Source organism: Canis lupus, chromosome 17, assembly GCF_003254725.2.
Source record: "Canis lupus dingo isolate Sandy chromosome 17, ASM325472v2, whole genome shotgun sequence".
Classification (NCBI taxonomy): Eukaryota; Metazoa; Chordata; class Mammalia; order Carnivora; family Canidae; genus Canis; species Canis lupus.
In genome coordinates, this window is record NC_064259.1 from 31,998,515 (window position 1) to 32,022,189 (window position 23,675).

Sequence of the window (23,675 nt, forward strand, 5' to 3'; positions counted from 1 at the left end):
TAGTTTAAATATGGAAACAAAGATCATAAACTTGTGTCTGACTCCAAAGTCAAAGCTATTATGGACTCCCTTCTGTTCCACTCAGCCTCCCTCCTTGCTTTCTAGATGCTGAGCTGAAAAGCTCAAGCTACATACTAGCCACGGGGCAGAGGGACAGTATTGTTAACAGTGCCACATGTGATAGTCAATTGAGTCAATTCTTCAAATTTCTCAGTATGTTTGGAGTCTTGCCATAATAAAATGTTCTGGTTAACTGAAAGGTACTAGCTGCCCACAGATGGACTGCCAATTTTTGAAAAATACCACAATTAAACTTAATTCAATTTTTTTCTTTGACGATAGAGCTTGAAGATCATGCAATTAGTGTTTCTGTCATCATTAGGAATATAAATACTCATATCAAAAAAAATCGTGGAAGTAGTGGCTCATGGAGAAATGTATACTAAGGGAATACTTATACTAAGAAATGTCAATGAACTAGTATTTACTCTCTGAGTGTAGCTAACATTGGGGAGATTCTGCTGGTGGCAAAGGATGTGATGCTCTAGAGGGGGTGGGCAGAGGAAGGCTCTGAATTGTTGCCATCATTGAAACAGTGCCTCCTTGAACTGATTTGTAAACTAACAACATTGACTTCAGCCATCTTATGTTTCTGGGTACTGTGATGAGTTACAAAAATCCACTGTCACTTTACAGTGCTCTTCTAATGTTTACACTTTAGTTGTATGGCAAACACTGATTCAAAGGCCTGGTTTTGAGTCTGTGTTGGTGCTGGCTCATTTAAGGGAACAAATTTTCATTATGGCTATGGTAAATTAAAATCTAATTGAATTCCACAGACATTTCATAGTGTGTCTAATGTGGGCAAGGATCTATAGTAGGTGATGGAAAGTACAGAGATAAGGTTGGTGCTTGGTAATCCAGGTTTCCTGGTTCCAAGAAGCTCTTAGCAGATTATATTATAGACAGATGTGAACAAGCTCCTGACTGTGAAATGTTGACTTTCTCTCTGTCTTAATTCACATCCTCCCAAAGCAGTCCCTGCTGGGAGTAGTTTATGTGGGAAGAGATCTCAGGAAATACAGCTGAGGAGATGGGGAAAGGAGAAAAGCCCCCCCCCCCCCAAAAAAAAGGATGTTGATGAGCAGGTCCCAGTTTGGACAGGTGGGGGTGGATCCCACTGGAGATCTCTGAAGTACTCTCTGGTACATATGCCAGAATTGTCCTACCCGAGGATGGGGAGTTTAGAAATTTACTGACTTCCATTTCCCATCAGTTAGGGATTGGCCCTGAGGTCAGCAACCCCACAGCACTTCAGGTGCATGACGCTGAGCAAGTGCTCCGGGTGTTTGAGAAAGCTTTTTGACAGAGAAGCAGAAGGAAATAGGAGCTGTGGCAGGCTGGAAACCATTTGTTGGTGAACTCACCTCAGCCTAGGAGAGTGCTATTTATTATAGCAGTTACATGAGTTCACCACAGAAAGTTTGGAAAATAAAGAACATTTCATATCCACTTCTCAGAAATAACTACTGTCATCATTCTATTGGACTTTCTGTGAAATTTTTTTTCCTACTGTGTGTGTATTCTATATGTGTATATGGCAGGGTTTTCCTTTGTTTTATTTGAGACTTTGTTTTTCTTACCTTTTCCCCATCTTCAAGGAACTCAATCCCTAATATTTACCTCAGAGTTTGGAAGAATTGAAAGTAGACAGTATGAGGTTAGGACATCTTCTTGTCTTTTGTAAAGACCTAAAAATGTTGTGGAGATTATTTTGGATATTCTGGAGGAAAAGACAGGGCACCAAGGAACCCCTGGGTCTTAGTTTGGGCTACTATAATTGAATACATAGACCAGGTGGTTCATAAACAACAGAAATGTCCTAGTTTTGGAGGCTGAAAGTCTAAAATCAGGGTGTCAACATGGCTGAGTTCTGGTGAGGGCCTCTCTTGATATGCAGGCTGCCAATCTCTAGACTACTCCTATAACAGAGAGTTGTCTGGGGTCTCTTTTATATAGGCACTTATAAAATTCCATTTCTTGAGTGCTAATCCCACTCATGAGAGTTCCCTCCTCATGATCTATTCACCTCCCAAAGATTCTGCCTCCAGATACCATCATTTTCAGGGGTAAGATTTACCATATGAATTTGGGAGAGGCACAGACATCCTGTCTATAGCACCTTGACAGTAGCAAGGGAAAAGGAGATTCAACCCAAGATTGGAGGGATGCTACAGGCCTGAAATTCTTAGATGCATCAGACCTCTCCCCAGTCTATGGCTATGCTTGGGTAAATGACCAGAGTAGAAAGACTGACCTGGGGCACAGTGGCTCTCAGCCTGACCAGTGCTCCCAGGACCCCACAAGAAACAGATCTGCCTTTCTTAAAGTCTCAAACCTGTTGGGCAGTGGTATATGGCGATGGGAGTGAGTGACTAATGCAGGCCATGAGTGATGACCTTGGGGCTCCCTGGTGCTTGGCTCTACATAATGCTCTAAGACTTTGCCAAAACCTTGAAGAGGGGGACTCCCAGAAATGACTGATATGAATTATATCACCACCCCTGTGGATGTGGGATTATCATTGACTTTAGTTTGAATAAGAAATACAACTAAGGAAGGATTTAAATTTTAGATTTTCTACTTTTCCTGGGAGATTTTCTTGTGGCCTCCATGGCTTCTGTCTCCCAAGTCCAGCCTACGGCCTCTGATCCAGACGTGTAACTCTTTAATCACTTTCCACCAAGAAATAAAAATTACTTATCCTGCATCATCTGATCGACTTTATTAAAGACTGGGGGGTCAGGGAGAGATCACATTATGTGGAGTCTCATGCCATTTCCCCAACTATCTTTTTTTCATTCTATGTCTCCCCTTTCCTCTGGTAGCAAGAATGAGATGCTGTGGCTGCCCTGCCTCTTTAGGCTGGTGTTTGTTCCTATTTGGTCTGTTCTGATTAGTTATTAAACATATTGTCTTTTCTTTTTAAATATTTATTTATTTATGAGTGAGAGAGCATGCACGAGTGGGAGGGGGAGAAAACCTCAAGGAGACTCCGAACTGAGCCCACCTGATCTCATGACCATGAGGTCAAGACCTGAGCCAAAACCAAGAGTCAGGTACTTAACCAACTGTGCCACCCAGGCTCCATATTGTCTGTTCTTGATCATCCTTCTAAGAAGCAAAACAAATTTCTCTTTTGCATTTTATGTTACTAATGACATTTTGGAGCTTAATCATGCCCTTGAGAGTTTCCTATTCATTCACATAGTTCTTAATATAGGAAATAGTTCTAGATATAGATAGTGCCCTTCTTAAAAGGCATTCTGTTGATTAAAGTTATATTTATCCTATATAAAACAGCCTCTTTAAGAATTTTCAAATTAAATGATTGAGAACATTATGGCAGAAACACCAAATTCCATTTCATTTTTCTCTTGGGCACTCAGGAAGATTCCCTGGCTCCCCTTGTACTTAGGATGTAGCTATGTGATTAGTCTGAGTTCTGAGCCATGAGCAAAGATGATACATGTCACTTCCAGGTGGAGTATTTACGAGGCAGTGTGCCACTCTCCAGCTCTCTCTGCTGCAGCACCTGTGGAAGCTATGTGCTGAGATAGTAGAGCTGCAAAATGGAAGCAACCTGGGACCGGAGGTCCTCCTTCTGGAGAATTGCTTGACTGAATTAGACTTTGTGATTTAATTGAGAAATTAGTTGTTATCTCAGGTTACTAAGATTTAGGGTTATCTTGTAATAGCATATCCTAAAGTAATTGTTAAGCCTAAATCATAATTGATATGACCAACTCTGGAATCAGCCTTACTAGACTCCATTCCATGCCCTACCGCTTTCTAGCTGTTTGACCTTACAACAAGTTAACCTTATGAAGCTTCAGTTTCTTCATTCTTCTGTAACAGTACCTTATGTATAGAATTGCCAGGAGACAACCAATATGAGGTACTTAATATACTATCTGGCACATAATAAAAAATGTTGAAAAAGTAATAGCTTTTTGATGACAATTATGCATAAGGATGATTAAAATCTAAAACAAAATTGTTAGAATAAGCATGTAAGTACTCCCAAGCAATTTTAATGTCCATTTTTTGTTTATATTTAGAACCAATTATTCATCATAAGAAATAGCATTAGGAAAATTATTGGTTGAGTCAATATGTGTTTACTGAGGTCAGTAATAAAATGTTTGAGCCTGAGTTTTTCACATTTGTTGCCACAGAATTGCACGTAGCACTCTCATTTTAATCTTCTACAACTCACACAATTTTGTATCTTTATCATTTCTGAGCCAAGCCTGTTTTTGCTCCTTTTTCCCCCTCTCTAAATCTGGTTTGTTTTCACCATATCCTCTTTCCATGAAGAGATAGCCTGTTTTGCCTTTTTTATGTGAGTGCACATGGCAGTACATTCCTGACTGTCCATCTCCCTTTTTTACGTTGGTGGTAGGGGTGATCCAAGAGGGTTGGGGAGGGACCAGAGAAGATGCTCCATGGTTTAATGCTTGGGGAGGCTGGAAATTAGGCAGCGACCATGGTGAGGTGTAAAGGAGATGATGAGCTAGGTTTGTGTTTGTCATGTATGAGACATGTGCACTCTGGGGGTTGGGATTTCAGGAACATCAGCACAGAGCAGTTTTGTCACTGGAGTTCGTGGTGGTCCATTAGGATGGAGATAGTCCATGGCCTTTTAGAAATAACTCGAATTTTGGAGAGATTGCTCCTGTAATTAGGAATTAACTCATTTCAGAAGCTAAAAACAAAGGGATTAAGAGAGAACACAAAAAGATTCCTTAAGGTATGGAAGAAGGAACAGGAACCAATTAAGAGGATAGAGGAGGACCATTGTAAGAAGACATTGCTCTGAAAGCTAAGGAGGGAAGAGTTCATGTCTGGCACACAGGCACTAAATATTTAATTATTACAATAAATGGAAGGGCATTCAACCGTACTAAATGGTACAGGCTAATTTAGGAAGAATGCAGCCAGTCTCTCTCCTGGCTCTGGTTTGCATCCCTTTGTGCTCATTTGTTAATTTTATTTCTTGTTTGGTTTGGTGTTTCCCCCCAACTTAGTTCTAATTTATTTTACCTTGCTGCATTAACCCGTTTTGGAACAAAGTAAGATATTTATAAAAATATTTGTCCCCCAAGTAATTCTAAGTGAGCAAGATTTGAAAAAAAATAAAGAAAATGTCTACTACAATTCTAACCTCACCAAGAGATTTCTACTGAAAATGACATTATTATAAAGCTCTGAGTAAGCACATTGTCATAAGGATTATACCCCAGATGCATCTGGATAGCGGTCCTCATTATAAAAATAGATGTTCATTCATATAATATTTCTATATAACTTCTATTCCAATGAATGAATATGGTACTATTACATAAGGGTCTATATTTAATACCACGTTAAGAAAAGATGAGTGTGGATGACATTATATATGCACATATATATTTATATATAGAGAGAAAGATGAAATTAATAAATCTACATACAGAGTATTTCTGGGAGGATCAAGATGTGGCTGTTTATCCATACCTTGAAAATTTTCTTTCCTAGATATTGAAGAAGTTAGGATTTTTATTTCAGCTACTGCCAGTCCCAAAACTTTCCTAACTCTCCACCCCACAAGCTGCCTCTCCTGCCTTTCTTTTGATTTAAAATCAAAGATCCTGCCTCCAGCCAGCTGAGTCTACAGACTTAGTCATTTCCACCCCTTGCTGCACACAAGTGGCAGCTCCAGGGGGGCAGTGGCTAAAGGCTGCGGAAAGTGTAGCTCTCCTGCTGGAGGCTGCTGGCTATCTACCTCCAGCTAGAGGCACTGGGCATTTTGCTGCCAGAGGCCAGTTTCTCTTTCTGAAGGCTTTTCTGCTTCTTTGGCAGCAAGACTCAGAAGTTGGGTGAATTGGTAGTGGGCCATGGGGCGGGTTGGAAGGGAGTGGGACTCTCACAGAACCTCTTAAGCATGAGGCTGTTCTTTTGACTTGGCTATTCCCATTTATATCTCATATAAACAGCAAAAAAGATGGGCTGGAGAGATCAAACTAGGAAGAGCATATTCCTTTGATAGCAGATACTTCATCTCTATCCCATGTTTTCAGAGTACTGTTGACAGATATTAGCTTAAATAAATGTTTCTAATTCAACATATGAGTCAATAGTAATGCAAACAGACATGGCTGATAAGTGCAGTAGATAAGGTGAAATTATTATTATTTTTTTAAATTTTTATTTATTTATGATAGGCACACAGTGAGAGAGAGAGGCAGAGACACAGGCAGAGGGAGAAGCAGGCTCCATGCAGGGAGCCGGACGCGGGATTCGATCCCGGGTCTCCAGGATCGCGCCCTGGGCCAAAGGCAGGCGCCAAACCGCTGCGCCACCCAGGGATCCCGATAAGGTGAAATTAAAGGTATTTTGTGAATCTTCAAGATATGTATATACTCTCATTTCATGTTTTTCCCATTTTAGGGTGGGTAAAAAACAGATAACATATAGGAAAAGCACCCAAAATGAAAGAAACTTGTGTGAATTATTGCTAGTGCCACATCATTCACATTTCATAAACTTGGATCCCTTAGGTCTTGCTTTTTACGATCTTTCTGTGTTTTAGAATTTAGAGCTGACACTTATGTACCACACATACAGTTTCATTCACATTTAACACTAGATAAGAATTTCTTTTTAAAAACCAAAATTATAAGTAAATATTGTATATTACTGAATGATTTAAGCTCAAAGTTTCAGAGTTCTTTAGTATTGGAGCTTTGAATGTGATAACTGAGCAATTCCTGTTGCTATTTATGAAAATTCCTTAGTGTTGGCAATGATTTACCTGTTATTTCATGTTTTTTGTACTTAGTAATCAGTGTTTAGCTTTCACGTAGTATCTTTGGAACTAATAAACCAATGTCAGTACCTTGATGGGTGGGCTGTTTCACTTTTAATATATGTAGTTAATTATAGTAGCCTAATTGAAAACCAATAATTGCCATATTGCTTAATTTGGCAAGTGGTTCTCTTATTACCTCTTGTCGGAAGTGTATCTTCTCCAGATCATTTCAACTGAATTTTTTTTTACTGACCTCTGGATCTTTTGCTGGCTGATATCACACCTGTCATTTTATGTTGAGTCTACATTTTTTCAAGCTTTTAGTGTATTTTTATTTAAATAAAAGATATTAAGTTTAGAATTTTCATGAGTAAGCAGTCTTATATATCAATGTGAAGTAAGAGAGAGATGAATTGGAATCTCCCTGTGGTGCCTAGGATGGTTTTGGAATCCCAAAGAATTTGAGTGATATAACTGCTCCTTTTGTCTATACCTTCCAGGATTTTTGAATATTTTTTCTTCCACTGCACTTTTAACTTATTCTGCACCTGGTAATCTCTCTGAATTCTGATAACAGTTGATTATATGTGATTATCTGAGATAATCCAAGTAGTTAATCTTATAGATATATTTTATATTGAATGTAATTTTGTGATTAAATTTTAATTGCTGTATCTAGAGTTGTGGGAATTCTCAGTATTTCTTCACAAATAATGTCACCAACACAAAGAATGTTAGGAAATACCCAGGTTCTCCTGCTTCACCATTTCTCAACAAATCCATTTTCTTTCATTTGTGTTGGCAGTAGGTCATACTAGTCTCAGAAATAATGCATAGAACCAGTCCAATTCTTTTTATTTTATTTTATTTTTTTATTGGAGTTCAATTTGCCAACATATAGCATAACACCCAGTGCTCATCCTGCCAAGTGCCCCCCTCAGTGCCCATCACCCAGTCACCCCAACCCCCCGCCCACTTCCCCTTCCACTACCCCTTGTTCATTTCCCAGAGTTAGGTGTCTCTCATGTTTTGTCACCCTCACTGATATTTTCACTCATTTTCTCTCCTTTCCCTTTATTCCCTTTCACTAATTTTTATATTCCACAAATGAATGAACCAGTCCAATCTTAAGTGACCTATACTCCTCTTCCTTTGTCTTCATCCCCATCTCAACTCAACTTTGTGTGTGTGTGTTTTTCTTTTCAAATTTTTAAGTTTTAGTTAACATATAGTGTGATGCTGGTTTCAGGAGTAGAATTTACTGATTCATTACTTACATATAACACCCACTGCTCATCATAACATGTGCCTTCCAACTCAACTTTTTATTGGAATAGGGGAGAATATCAAATGTTGTTTCTTATGTGTTTTGACTCCTGAGCTAAAAAGGCTTCATAAAAAATATAACAGGTTTCTGATTGCAAGAAACTATCTTGACAAAAGGATGCTTGCCATCAGGTTGCTAGGAGGGAGTCCTTGAAGTAATAGCTGTCTTATCCAAAACTGGCCAATGGACAGCAAACCAAGGGAGTCCTGGAGGTGGAATAGCCAGATACCCAACTGGGGTCACATTGCAATGCCACTTTGGCCCAAGTGCCACTGCTCTTCCATCATTTCTCATCAATTTTACATCTAAAGGTCTTTCTGTCTTGGTGGTAGTTGCTCAAGATTCTGGGTCCCAGGAGCCAAGTATCCAATGGACTGATCATAGATCTGATGAGTTTCCATAGGTGCTGGTACAGGCAGGTGTTAGAAATTACCCTTCCAAAAGGCCCCACAGAGAGATGGAGTGCTGATTGGAAGGGATGTAGATAATATGCTAGATAACCACAAAGAAGTTAATAAATATCTGATAATCTTTAGAATCAAAAGTCTAGCAAATAGTACTTGAGGAAAAAGCCTAAACTGTACCACACTGAGTATTACAGCTAGCTGCCCAGTGGAGATTCCTTCTCAGGGGCTGACCCAAACTCAGAGCTGAACCCAAATTGCAGTTGAGGAAGGTGGAGAGGAATCTTGACCAACCCACATGTGCAGGGTATCAAGTTCCTGCTCACCCTTTTGAGTCATGCATCAGCTGGTCCTTCATAGAACCAAGAGCCCCTTGCTCTGTTTCAAAGCCTTACTGCCTCCTCTGCAAGGACACACTATGAGGTCTGGTTTCCTACTATCCTAACTCTCTTGCTTCATATTATTATCTCAGGCATCCTCCCAAAGACCATCTAATCTGCACATCTGTGCTTTCTAGTAGAAGGAGATTAAGGGACATGTCAGAATTCTTAAGAAATGTTAGAAATATGGAAATCTAGTTAACTCAGATTTCCTATTAGGAAATATAAATTTGCCTCCTTTCAGCTAGGATTCCCTAATCTTTGACAAGGGGCACCTGGATGGCTCAGTTGAGTAAGTGTCTAACTCATGGTGAGATCAGGCCCTGCCTTGGGCTCCCTGCTCAATGAGGAGTCTGCTTGAAATTCTCTCTTTCCCTCTGCCCCTCCCCCTGCTTGCACCCGTGCTTAGTGTCTCAAGTAAATAAATCTTTAAAAAAATCTTTGATGTAAACACTTTAAAAATACTTTTCTTTTTTCATTTCTACCAATCTTGTCTTTGTGCCTACACATTATACGCATCAGCCTTAAGATCAGCCATCTGGCACCTCATGTCTCAGTTGGCTAGAAAAACTGAACAATGTATGGCATTGTTCCATGTAATAAAAATGAGTAATTTATTATTTAAAATTCAAATAATTTAATATGCTTTCTAAGAAATTTTCTGGTTTAGACAATTATGAAGGAAAATCGAAGGAGAAAAACCACAAATAGGAAATGTTTCTGGCCTAAAAAGGAGAATAAAAGTTGAGCTTATTTTGAGTAGATCTCTCTAATGATGAGTCAGAAAATGGGAGAAGGGCTTTTGATCTTCCAGTCTGTTCTAGTCACTGTAGCATTATCTCAGATTCTGAGACTGCATGGCATTATTTTCATTCCTTAAGGCTTCCAGAGCATGATTCTACTCCTTTGCTTCTCTGAGGCACTGAATTTTGGTTCCAGCATCCTCTAATCTCTGTCTGTCTTTGCTATTATCTATTGACCATCTAGTTTCTCCTCTTCATTGAGTTTTTAATTCTGACTGTGGTTTCTCTTTGCTCCCAAAGTTCAGTCCTTATCCAGGGTGATTTTCAGGCTCTGTGGATGACCCATCCAACACCTTGATCTGTTTTTTTTTTTTTTTTTTTTCTCTCCAAGGACCTCTACCTCCTTTAAGTTTCATCCTTGCACACCTATAGTCTGGAGCCCATCATCAGCCAAACCTGTTTCAAAGTCATAATTTAGACTCATCATGACATTTTTTATTCTATTATATTAGGACTTCTCATTCATTGTCCCCTCTACTCTCTGCCTTTCCCAATACTCTTTTCTAGCTTCTGTGCAATATTCTATCATTTCAACTACTCTCTTCTTATAATTTAACCTCCCATGTCTTGTGTTCATTACACCCTCTTGGAGAAATCCCCAAATCCTAGATGAACCACTCTTCTCTTTTCTTTTCTTTTCTTTTCTTTTCTTTTCTTTTCTTTTCTTTTCTTTTCTTTTCTTTTCTTTTCTTTTCTTTTCTTTTCTTTTCTTCTTTTCTTTTTTTCTTTTCTTTCTTTTCTTTTCTTTCTTTTCTTTTCTTTTTTATTTTCTTTCCTTCTTTCCTTTCTTTTAGATTTTATTTATTCATGAGAGACACAGAAAGAGAGGCAGAGAACATAGGCAGAGGGAGAAGCAGGCTCCCCTCAGGGAGCGATGTGGGACTCTATCCCAAGACCCTGGGATCATGCCCTGAGCCAAAGGCAGACAGACACTCAACCACTGAGCCACCCAGGCATCCCCACCCACTTTTTCATGTACTTGTATCTGCTCTCTTGGGTATTTCTTGAGAAAATGATTGGCACCGCTATGAATTTATGGTCATCATCTTAATCTGAGTGTACAATACTAACCAGAATATTCTTTGAAAACTGCAAGTCTGATTATATTCCTCCTTCTATTTTTGTAGTTTAATAGCCTTCAACTACATATATTTGCTCCTAAAATTAAATCTAAAACTTAAGCAACCTTTGCCTACTTTTCCTATCTCAGTGCCCCCTGCTCCCATTTAGCCACTTGGCTACCTACTGGGTATCTTTTAGTTTTCCTGTCTCTAGGTGTTTAAACATGCTCTTTCCTACAACACTCTTCACCATCCTCTTCTACTTTGCTAACTCCTATTAATTCTTCATGCTTGGTACTACTCACCCCTTCTTCAGATAAACTTGATCTGACCTCCAGGCAACTTTTGCCATTATACGCTTCCATAGCACTCTCTGCTGCCAATTTCATAGTACTTTTCAAATCTTTAAAAATGATGCTATATTCCATGCTAGCATCAAATCTGGGACTCTTACTGTAGTTTCCCTAGCATTTATAATAGAAATCTTTGCTGAGTGAAAGGATGGATGTGTGGATGGATGGTTGGACAGATGAATGAAATACTCACCAATATGAATAATTCATGCCATCCCACTCTATTAATATAGTTGACTTTTATATTACTTTTGTTGTTTCTCCATCTTTCTTTTCAGTTTCTGAATTCTCATTTTGCCAGTCTATGAAGTGTGAGATAAGCTGAGATAGACAAAGGAATTGGAGATGTGATGTCTGTTTTTATGTTAGTAACCAGGATTGCTTTAATTCCTTGCAAGTCTTCTACTGAGACATGTTCTTCTGACCTTGGACATAATCAGATCTGAAATACCTTTGAGTCTGTCCAGTGATTCTTAATGCAAAGCACCTTCTATCTCTTTGTATGTGGTTGGCAAACTAAGGGTGAGTTTTTGAAAAGTATAGTTGATAAATCCATCCATTTCAATTGTGGTTTAGATTAAATCATTTCCTGAGGGTTTCATTTTTACTGCTGGTTTCATTGGCAATTGGCAAATTTGTCCTTATATTAAACTATGTAAAAACAGTTCTAAAGGAATTGGCTCCAGAGGCCATTTTAATATTTTTCATATGAGAGACCGTTATTGGCCACATTTAACAAATTATTGGCCAACATCTCTACTTAATGTACATCTCCAATGTTACCTTTGGAGCATTTTAAAGAAAAGAAAGCTGAAAAATCTCTTAAGTATGATATATAGATTTCCTTTTAGCCTCTTGGAAATGACAGTGAAAAAGAAATTGGACAGAGAAACAGAAAAAGTGTGGGAGGATAAAGACATTATTTTTCTTTGTATTTTTATTAGTTGGCCAAATATCTTAACCTGACATTCTAAACCCTCCTTCAAAATGATTATGGAAGTTTAACCGTAGATGAGTTTTCAGGAAAAATTGGGGCAGTGGGGGGACTGATCAATATTACCTTGAGGCATCAGGCTAAACATATAGAAATTTAGAGGCTGGGAATCAGTTATGTGATGTGACTTCAGGGGAATCATCTATGAACAGATTTCTCCCCCAAAATACCACCATCAAGAACCTATTACAGTACTAGGAATTTTGCCAATAGTTATTCATTCCTCCAGGATTAAGGGATTATATACTTAGCAGTCTTCTTTAAAAATGCGGAGTTTTTTCCTATGATGTCTTAGAAGTGTGCACAAATGTGCATGCACACCCCACTTCCCAGTTATGGATTTGGAATTAGTTAATCAAATAGCTATCTTTATGGGAAGGAAACACCTATAAGGGTTTCCTGATAGGTGAGACCAGCATATAACAGTTCTTTAGATGGAAGCAAAAGAGAAGTTTTCTCTGTTAATAATAACTTATTGGAAGGACACTGGTGTGCAGCATTAGAGGAAGAGGCAGCCAATCAGGCCTTAAGAAGGACAAAAATCAGAGTAAGTCTGGGAACTTAGGCAAGATGATACCTCCTTATGCCTCAGATTCCTCACTTAGGGACTTTGGAGACAAATATAGTGCTAACTTTGTGAAGTTGCTAGTAGGATGAAAGGAGTTAATACTCATGAAGTTCTTAGAACAGGGGCTCACATATAGTAAGCACTCAGTAAAAGTGATCTCTTAGTCTGGATGCAGAAAGTCTCAGGGTCCGCCAATGGAAAGACTGGCTAATGGAGAAATGGCATGGGCCAGGAGAGATGGTGGTGGAGGTGATAAGAAATAATTAGAACACCACAGGTAGAATGCCAACAGTATTTGCTAATGGATTAAACATGAAGTATGAGCAAAAGAAGAATAAGAATGATGTCATGGTTTTGGACCACAGCAAATGGAAAGTTGATGGTTGTCACCTATTGAAATGTAGGTGATTGGGACAAAGAGGCTATCTTTAGATATATTAAATTTCAGATGCTTATGAGACTTCTCAGAATAGTTATCAAGGTCAACAGGATACAGAAGTCTGATGCTCACTAGAGAGGTCCAGGCTTGAGGTCCAGAATATATATAGAAGCTGAAATAATTCTTTACTAACTACTTGCAAGGGTCTAGTTGTTATTAATTAATTTTGTTTGACATTACTGATTCTTTATTCTCCACCCCCTCCTCCCCCCAGCCAAAGATTTAACTGGTTGGGTTTCTTTGTCTAATGAAATGATCTAGACTTTTATTGGAGAGGTTTCTGGGACTTTGATGGAGCTATCAGTTGTAACTTTGCTGGAGTCTTTCATTAGCATTTCCTGTTGGATGTGGTAGATAAAGGTGGTACTGTTTGGATGTGTCTTATGCAATTTTGTAGAGGAGAACTTGGCAAAATAGGGCCATAGGAAGTACCTTGGGGGCAACAAGTACTGGGAGTGGGGAAAGGATGAAGACAACAAGAAGAGAATGTTCTAAAGACAGGTTTTTTTCTGCCCTCCTGATCACTGCTCAGTGTCTTTAGGGAACTGAAACAGTCTCATATTACACTCAGTATTCTTTCTCTCTCCCCAGCCCTTGTACTCAGTGGGAGACACGGCCGAGGGATCACAAGAAGACCTGTCTCAGTCCCCTTCCACTTCAGCACACAAGGTCAAAGCATGTCATGCATTTCTCTTCTGCTATTAATCTTCATTACCCAAACAGTCATTAAATGAAACTCAGCCCACGTTTTTTTTTTCCTGTTCAGTTTTTATTACCACCACCTGACTAATTATTAAAAAGCAAGCAAGCATCAATTAGATCCAGACACATACATGACAATTACACTGGGGAGACACGACAGGGTTGAACAACACATCCCCCTGGAGTGCATAATAATCTGGCAGAGACCAGAGCTCTATGTATAAGCAACAAATGCATCTAATTGACTTCCTGGGAAGCGAGGTCCTCATGTCAAAACATCTGGGTACAATTTTCTGGGCATTTAAACAGCTCTGACTCCAAAGAGACATGGAGTAGGCCCTGGGCTGCATCTAGACTGGATTTACACAACCCCCTAGCACCTTATCCTTGGTTCTTGCCCCACATATGCCTTTTTTCTTTAGCTCTTGGTCCAATTCACCTGTTATAGTTTGAAGTGATACACTTTTCTTCCTATATTTCATCAGCCAATCCTGTACCACACTGAATTTCTGGCCATCCCATGGACAGGAAAGGAGGGTCAGTAGGCACCTTACACATGTTCTTTCCCCCCTTGTTTTCCTAAAAATGTGCACTCATTCTTCAACTCCTGGTCTAAATGTCACTGAGTTAATGTAGTTTTTACTGATTGCTCCCAAGCATTTAGCTGCCTCCCATTTTCTTTTTTTTTAACTTATTTATTTATTCATGAGAGACACAGAGAGAGGGAGAGAGACAGAGATAGAGACAGAGACACAGGTGGAGGGAGAAGCAGGCCCATGCAGGAAGCCCGATGCAGGACTCGATCCTGGGACTCCAGGATCATGCCCTGGGCCAAAGGCAGGCGCTAAACCCCTGAGCCACCCAGGGATCACTCCAGCTGCCTTCTACCTTCTATCTCTGAACTAATACTTACCAAATTTGTGCTGTAATTTAACTACTCAGGCATCTGTCTTTTCAACCAACTTGTAAGCCACTTGAGTTTAGGGAATATGTGGTTCTGGTTTTGTAATCTAAGATCCCAGTACATGAGCCATTCAGTGAATTCTGTAGCATTAATTAACTAGCTTTCACTAGGTCAACTAAAATAATTATGTTAGAAAATGTGGCTGAAATAAGTTTTTACTCAATAGTTTGTATTGTTTTCCTGTCAATGGCTTACTAAGAAATATTGGTAAGCTTCATATCGTCCTCATATTTGCACTTGTGATACATGATAGAGGAATGGTTCTCTGCATGATCAGAGGAACATTAGAATCACCTGGGGGTTTGATGGGCACACAGATTCCTGATCCCTACTTCAAATTAGAATCAAATCCTTAGAAAGTGGGAACTGGGAGTCTGGATGTTCAAGAAAATTCCTTCAGTGAGTCTTATGGACCTATACGTTTGAAAGCCACCAGAGTAAAAGAGAGTGGGAGATAAGATAGTCCTTCATAAATGCAGCCAGGATGCACTATGACATAAAACCATCAGAGGCCAGAAATTGAAGCGAAAAACCATATTCCATTCTGTGACAGAAGAAGAATATCCTTTTATCCCAACCTTTCTTGTCTGCATTCTCATTCCCCACCACTTCAACTCTGATGCTGTGCATATATCCTCAGGTCTATGTGCTACATAAAATTTTTCATGAAAGAAAAATGAAAGAAAATGAAGTTATACTTCTGGGATTCTGGAGGTGGAAGGGTAACCCAAAGAGGCCTCTAAGAAAAAACATTTCTGTAAAGACTGGTTTTATCTCACATATTCATGTTGCCTGTACATCTACTCCATAATGTACATATTTGTTTTAAAATAAAAATGTTTTAAAGCACTATTGAATAAAATTTAAGCTTCAGGAGGTTGCACCTCTTTGCCCTTTTCCATAACTGCAGAGTTACTTTTTTCTCTGATTGAGAAGGCATCAACTTTTAAAATATCAATGGATAAGGATTCTGGTAAGAGGAAAATAGTTATAAAACTAATGTAACTATAGGAATGTTTGGGTGGTTCAGTCGGTTAAGTGTCCAACTCTTTTTTTGGGGGGGGGCGTACAGTATACTTTATTGATAATACATGACAAGATAGGGCTCCCCAACCCCCCCCCCCCTTCCTCGGGGTCTGGGATGTAAATTGGAGGTCAGGAGATTCTCAGTGTGTTGGGGGATTAAGTTGGGGCAGGGACTCCCCAGCAGCTGAGGGCCTCTCTCTTCCTCTTGTTCTTGCTGGGGCTGGTGATCCAGGAGGCTCTTACTCCTTGGAGGCCATGTGGACCATGAGGTCCACCACCTAGTTGCTCTAGCCGAATTCATTGTCATACCAGGAAATGAGCTTGATGAAGTGGTCACTGAGGGCAATGCCAGCCTTGGTGTTGAAGGTGGAAGAGTGGGTGTCACTGTTGAAGTCACAGGAGACAACCTGGTCCTCAGTGTAGCCCAGGATGCCCTTGAGGGGGCCCTCCGATGCCTGCTTCACTACCTTCTTGATGTTGTCATATTTGGCAGCTTTCTCCAGGCGGAAGGTCAGATCCACAACTGACACATTGGGGGTAAGGACACAGAAGGCCATGCCAGTGAGCTTCCCGTTCAGCTCAGGGATGACCTTGCCCACAGCCTTGGCAGTGCCAGTGGAAGCAGGGATGAAGTTCTGGGCAGCCCCTCGGCTGTCACACCACAGCTTCCCAGAGAGGCTGTCTACGGTCTTCTGGGTGGCAGTGATGGCATGGATGGTGGTCATGGATGACTTTGGCTAGAGGAGCCAAGCAGTTGGTGGTGCAGGAGGCATTGCTGACAATCTTGAGGGAGTTGTCCTACTTCTTGTGGTTCACGCCCATCACAAACATGGGGGCATCAGCAGAAGGAGCAGAGATGATGACCCTCTTGGCCCTGCTCTTCAAGTGAGCCCCAGCCTTCTCCATGGTGGTGAAGACCCCAGTGAACTCCATAACATACTCAGCACCAGCATCACCCCATTTGATGTTGGCGGGACCTCGCTCCTGGAAGATGGAGATGGACTTCCCATTGATGACAAGTTTTCTGTTCTCAGCCTTGACCATGCCGTGGAATTTGCCATGGGTAGAATCATACTGGAACATGTACACCATGTAGTTGAGATAAATGAAGAGGTCCTTGATGGCAACAATATCCACTTTGCCAGAGTTAAAAGCAGCCCTGGTGACCAGGCACCCAATACCGCCAAATCTGTTCACTCTGACCTTCACCATCGTATCTTGGGGACACGGCTGGCACTGCACCAGAAGATGCGGCTGTCTGTCGAACGGGGAGGAGCAGAGAGCCAAGCGTCCAACTCTTGATTTTGGCTCAGGTTATGATCTCAGGGTTTTGAGATCAACCCCCATGTCAGGCTCTACACTCAGTGGGGAGTCTACTTGAGATTCTTTCCCTCTCCATCTACCCATCCCCCGATCATATGCTCACTTGAACATGCACACACACATTATCCCTCTCTCTCCTAAAATAAATAAATCTGAAAAAAAGTTAATGAAGTGTAAATAGAACAGCAAAATCCATATAACATAAATGACCAGACATGCTGATCTTTGCTAAACAATAAAATATCAAAAAAAGAGCCAATACTTAATGGAGAATCAGATTTATTAAAATATACTGTTCATTTAGCACTATTCACAATAGCCAAGAGGTAAAAGCAACCCAAATGTTCATCAGCAGATGAATGGATAACTCTGTGTTATACTTACAACAGAATATTATTCAACCTAAAAGAGGAAGAAAATCCTCACATGCCACAACATGGATGATCTTGAGGACATTATGCTAAGTGAAATAAGTGTGTCACAAAGTATCTGGTTACTATATGATTCATTTATATAAGGTAACTAAAATAGGCAAATTCATAGAAATAAAGTAGAATTTTTATTATCAGGGACTGGGGGAGTTGTTTAATAGGTCTAGTTTCAGTTTTGCAAGATAAAGTTCTGGAGATCTGTTTCACACAATGTGGATATATTTTACCACTACTGAACTGAACACTTAAAATGGTTAAGATGGTAAATTTTGGTTTAACCACAAAAAAGTGTATAAATTCACTTCAAACAACAACCCTGTGAGGATAGACAGTATTAAACCACTTTAAAGGTGTGGAAATTAGATTCAAAGAAATAGTGATTTGTCCAGTACCCATCTATGTTAATAGCATAATAAGGATTTGAACTCAGTCACCGAACTCCAAAGCCAGTGCCCCTCCTAGTCATCTTGCTCCACAAGAGTAATCAAGCTCTTTACTGCGGGCTGTTCTGCCACTTGGAGGTCCTACACCATGAGGAAGTGCTCCTTCCTTAAATTCCTTTGTATGTATCTGGTTTTCTGCTTTTCCTCTGAAGACATCTTTGTTCATCTCACTGGGGGAAGATTTTGTATGCTTATGGATATTTAGGCTTGATAACTTCAAACACGTAACCAGAGTTTTCTACTTTGTTTTGTGTGATTTGGGTGGCATCATAAGTGGGGACTACACTCAGTGTCCCTAAAATGATCTGATTTTACTTATTTAATATTCTGGAATTCTGTGTTAAGATTTCATTTACAGAAAATGAAAGGGTGCTGCTGCTGGGAAATTAATCTATTCCAACTACCAGAATGACTCACCAGAGAGGAACAATTGGTGAGTGGTACAGCCAGGAAGAGAACTCCGATCACTTTCATGGTTTCTACTTGAGTTTGCTGCTTTTTGAGATTCTATTTGCTAAACACCTGTAATGCTTTGGTCTTAAGTGTGGTACTACCTCATTCTATTCACATTGATTTTTTTTAAAGATTCTATTTATTGATTCATGAGAGAGACATACACACACAGAGGCAGAGACACAGGCAGAGAGAGAGAAGCAAGCTCCATGCAGGGATGTGGGATGTGGGACTCGATCCCTGGGACTCCAGGATCAATGCTCTGGGCCGAAGGCAGGCGTTTAAACCGCTGAGCCACCCAGGTGTCCCCATTCATATTGATTTTGCCTGTATTTTCTCCTAATGTCTTTGAGGGCATGTCACTTATCTTGGTGTCTGCCTCTGGGTAAGGACAATGTTTGCATTGTGGTTCATTCATTCATTCATTCATTCGTTCATTCATTCCACATTGCAGTTACTTGATATGTACCTGCTAATTACATTAATATGGTAATTACAGTTTCAAACCTATATAGTCATTAACCTCAACCTCCTGTTGTTATGCTTGTCAGGGGTAAGAAATACAGGCAAACCTTGAAGGTCAGAGACTTTTTATAGCAGTTTCATTTGTTAAAAAGTATGATTAATTGGAATATGTTCCCATGGTGAAAATGAAACTTTGCTGCTTGTCTGTATGGCTCTTTGATGAAAACAGAGGGGAGTAAGTGGAAGATGGGGACTCTGGGGAATCTGTGACAAAGGGCTCCATCTGGAGAGCTACATTTTGGATATGTTCCACCTGGTAAACACCTTGTCAGGTGTTTCAGATTCAGTGAACTCAATGTATTTTGCTTAACTGCCTTTTCCATTTGCTTCTCAACTCCTTGTGTACTCAGTGGCAATTTAATCCATCTGCTTCATACTCATTTACACCTAACTCCTCTAAATGTTTGGAGGGAAAGCTGAAAAGTCTCTTCTGTATTTAGTTAATACAGATTGATTTTTCAGTTCCAGAAAGGAATGGCATAAACAAATACCAGGATCGTTTAGTCTGATTCATAGTATGGGAACCCTCTATTCAAGCCCTAGGCAACATTGTGATTAAAGTATCTAACCTTTACTATCTCTTGGTGTCCTCCTCTGGGCCCCTTGTATGTCTGTTTTCACGTAGTACTCCAACCTCATGATCCCCTAACATAGTTCCCCATATGCTTTACTCATTGGCAGACTATTCATTCAATAAAGGATTCCATGATTAGGTGTTCATGGAAAATATTGGCTTGGAACCAGCAATACTCAAATTTTATTGAAAGTTTACCACATGTCAAAAACAGGATTAGTTCATTATACTCTCATAACCACTCTGAAAAGAAGTAGTATTGCTATCCTCATTCCAAAAATGGAATTTTAGGCATGGAGAAGTTGAGTGACTTGCCCTGGTCATACTGCTTGCACATTGTGGAATAGAAATTGAAACACAGGCTATCTGACCTTAGGCATATACTCTTAATCCCCATGCCTCCTGCTTCTTGTTGACTTACAACCCTCTCAGTGTGTTTGCATTGCAGTGGTACTTCTAGGATCCTTAATCTTAAAGAATGACTCTGATGGGTGGGAAGAGGAATAGGCCCTGAAAGCTACAAAACAACCACCCAGGACTCTTGAACCATAAAAGTTGGGTAGGAGGATGAGATAATTACTCCACATTCATCTGGGGCTGACTCATAAGATGCAAAGATACAAAAATATTTTCCTTTGTGGGTACAAATCGACTTATTTGAAGAATCTGCCCTGGTACTTTCACTGTAGACAATAAACATGAAATCATTTAAAAATGTGCACTGGATTTCCCAGGTGGTTTGAGGTTCTGCAACCTGAATTTGCCTGCCTTCCTACCTCCCCAGAACATCACTACCCATCTCCAGCCTCTACCCCAGCATGGTTATATCAATGCTGTAGTTATCAAAGTAGGTCTCCTTAGTCAGCATCACCTTGGAACTTGTTGAAAATGAAAATACTTAGGCCCCATCCCAGGCCTACTGACTCAGACTCTGGAGCTAGAGCTTAATAATCTATGTTTTAATCAGTCTCCTGGGTGATTCTGATCAATGTTTAAGTTTGCAAATCAGTGTCTCTGTGGCAGGAACAGTGACAAAGGGTGTACCTTACTCTGTTTTCTCATCTGTAGAAAGAGAAAACCTATTCTACCTCTTGATTATCTTTGGAATTGTGAATTTTGCTTATGGAAAACCCTATAAACTCTAAAGAACTTAATCACATGAAAGTATCATGCAAGCTGGTAACAGCTTAATGAGTCCTTGCCTATCTTCTGTTCCCCTCTTCAGTCCACATGGGATTTTGAAGGGCATTGAGGTTTCATACCAAAACATACTGTATGGTATGGGTCGGACACAACTGCTTTTTCAGAGTGCAAGATGTTTTTTTTTTCAATTGCTTCTAGAACTCTTGAGAAGCCATGGAGAGTTAATCAAATTGCAGAGTAGGTTGCTAGAAGAATGATATCTGCTATATCACCAACGTGTCCTTAACCTCTGAGGCCCTTACTTTTCTGATTGCCTGTAGAGTGGGGATTGGACTCTATCCTAGCAAAAGAATGTCATTAGTTGCTCAAGGACAACCAGTGAATTAACAACCATGGCAGAATTTCTGGGAAAATAACAATCTTATTCTCTGTTCTCCTTTTACATCTAGGAAATTCTCTGAGTTAAAGGTTCTCATTTAATCTGGGAAAAATGACAAATGAGAGCTTTAATTCTACCTCTAGCACTTACCATGTTACATGATAATGTGCAAGAGGAAAGTAACTTCTCTGAGACAGTTTATTTTTTTAAAAAGATGATAAAATATTTATAGACTGGAAGGTTATAATGGTGAAATAGGATAGTGAACATAAACACCAAGCACAGTTCCTGGGTGCTTGGCACTCAAAATATTGGTTCTCTTCCTATCTTGCCTAAGTGGGAGCCATTCAGTGTTGAGGAGCAACTGACATATAGGTGTTGGTGATGACCTGGAGGCCAAGTGCACTGAAATTTGGGGGATTTTCACCGTCTTTACCATTTCTCATAGTCCCTACTCTTGACTTCCTTTCTAAAGAGAATTCTAGTGCTAAGAAATCATGTTTAAAAGCCATTAGTTTAAGCATAATAACCAGATATCTTTGAAAAGGGGTAACATTAAAGATTAACTTGTGTTGGGAAATATGGCCTGTATTGAAGGAAAGCCACATCAAACAAATAGGGAAGAGACTTTGGCAGAGGGAAATAGGGATTCATCTATCTGAAAATTACAGTTTTGTGATGGAATTTCTCTTCTCAGGTTATATATTGAATATTATAGCATCTACCAATTCCAGGAAAGGCTGTTAGAAATCATGTCCCTAAGGGAATTTACTGTAAGCAGGAACAAATGGCACATGCCAGATAAATGAGTTTACTCATTTTCCCACAGGTTGATCTTTTATAAGGAAGAGTCCCATCTTGGGAGAATTCCTTCTCAGGTTTCTAAGATTCCCAGGTATGATGAAGACCCCTAATCTACTTCTGCCTTTACTCAGGGATTGTTCTATGGCTGAATGGAGGAGGAATCAAATTTAGAACTGCCTAAAAGGAAATCCAGATATAGGCTATTATTAGATGAGAAGTGAGCTGAGGTGGTATCAGCTTGTAAGGTACTACCAGTTATACTTGGATTTAAGAAAAGATCTTAAATAAGAGCATGGACCTAAAACCATGAAAGCAGTAGGAATAATGAGTTTTCAAAAATTCTACTGTTCAGAAGCCAAGGTTACAACCATGACTTGTATATATAAGGAGGCTCACTTCATGTTACAAAAGAAATAAAAATGTGTTTTTAGGAAAGGACAGGACATTAAGGAAAATAAAGTTAATTGTGTTTGGAGAAACTATCTTAAAATTTCTAATGATGCTGTAAGATGGGGAAAATGAGAAAATGCAGAGTAATTGTGTTTGGGAAGGCCTCTCTGGCTGCTGAACTTTGCCACCTGACATTTAAAATCTTTCATCCCCTGGTCTCACTTTACCTATCCAACTTTGCTGGATCTCAGTGATGTACTTCCAAAGTCTTTGCTTGATTGATGCAAAAACTGATGACCAGAGATTTTAAGAACTAGCTCACTCTTATGCAATTGGTTAATGTTAGAATTGATCATGGAAGTAAAATCTTCTATGAAATATATTGTTAGTAAAACTTGTATTAAACAGTGCATCTCCATATGCAATTGAGTGTGTGTGTACTTATTTCTGAGTTAATAACTATAGTTGATTTTTAGTATCTTCTCTCTTGAATATATTTTCTTCAATATGCTTTAAAAAAAAAGATTTTATTTACTCATAGAGACACAGAAAGAGAGAGGCAAAGACACAGGCAGAGGGAAAAGCACGCTCCATGAAGGGAGCCTGATGTGGGACTCGATCCTGGGACTCTGAGAGATCATGCCCTGATCCGAAGACAAATGCTCAACCGCTGAGCCACCCAGGCATCCCATTCTTTAATAGGCTTATGACTGGGAAGTCTACAGGCACTATTTCAGCAACAGGCAGAGCAAGGGGCTCAAAGCAGAGTGCTCTTGTTCATTAAATTTCTTGATCCTGTTTCTTAAGTATTGGCCTTATTACCACCCACTGAAAATGAGCTTCCTACATGTGGCCAAGAAACACAATCAATAGCAACACCAGTCTTTGTTTCTACTCCGTAACCCCAGGAGGGGCAGAGTTTCTCCAGGAGGTTCTAACTGTTCCTTCTTGAATCATGTGACCTAGATGGAATCATAACTGTGGTTGGAGAGAGCGGGACCTGACACATTATGTACCTCTTGTGTCACTTAGGGCACAATTCCATGATAGATAACCCTTCACAATACTTTATAACTTCTTCTTCTTTTTTTAACTAAAGTCTTTTGGACTTTTCTGTTCTCTTTCCAACATCCTATAGACCCTCTCAATTTACTGTCCTCACTACTTTCTACTTCCACCATACTTCCTCTTGTCTCTGTGATGTTGCTGAGATTTCCCTCTCTGATCTAAAGGAACATGTGACCTACACAGAGACCAGGGTTCTGATCCAACCGCTGCCATTAACTAATCTTTAGTCTTGATTGTAACACCATCTCCTTGGGCCTCAGTTCTCTTA

The 23,675-nt window shown here is 39.8% G+C and overlaps 1 long non-coding RNA gene across 2 annotated transcripts in view; it reads left to right on the forward strand.

The window, feature by feature from the left end:
* Window positions 1-14,637, forward strand: part of LOC125752792 (uncharacterized) — a 28,207-nt gene extending 13,570 nt beyond the window's left edge. For both annotated transcript variants that reach the window (XR_007403114.1, XR_007403113.1), the window contains exons 2-3: window positions 6,267-6,433; window positions 13,774-14,637. This is a non-coding gene — a long non-coding RNA (uncharacterized LOC125752792). The remainder of the gene's footprint in view (window positions 1-6,266; window positions 6,434-13,773) is intronic.
* Window positions 14,638-23,675: the final 9,038 nt, after the last annotated feature.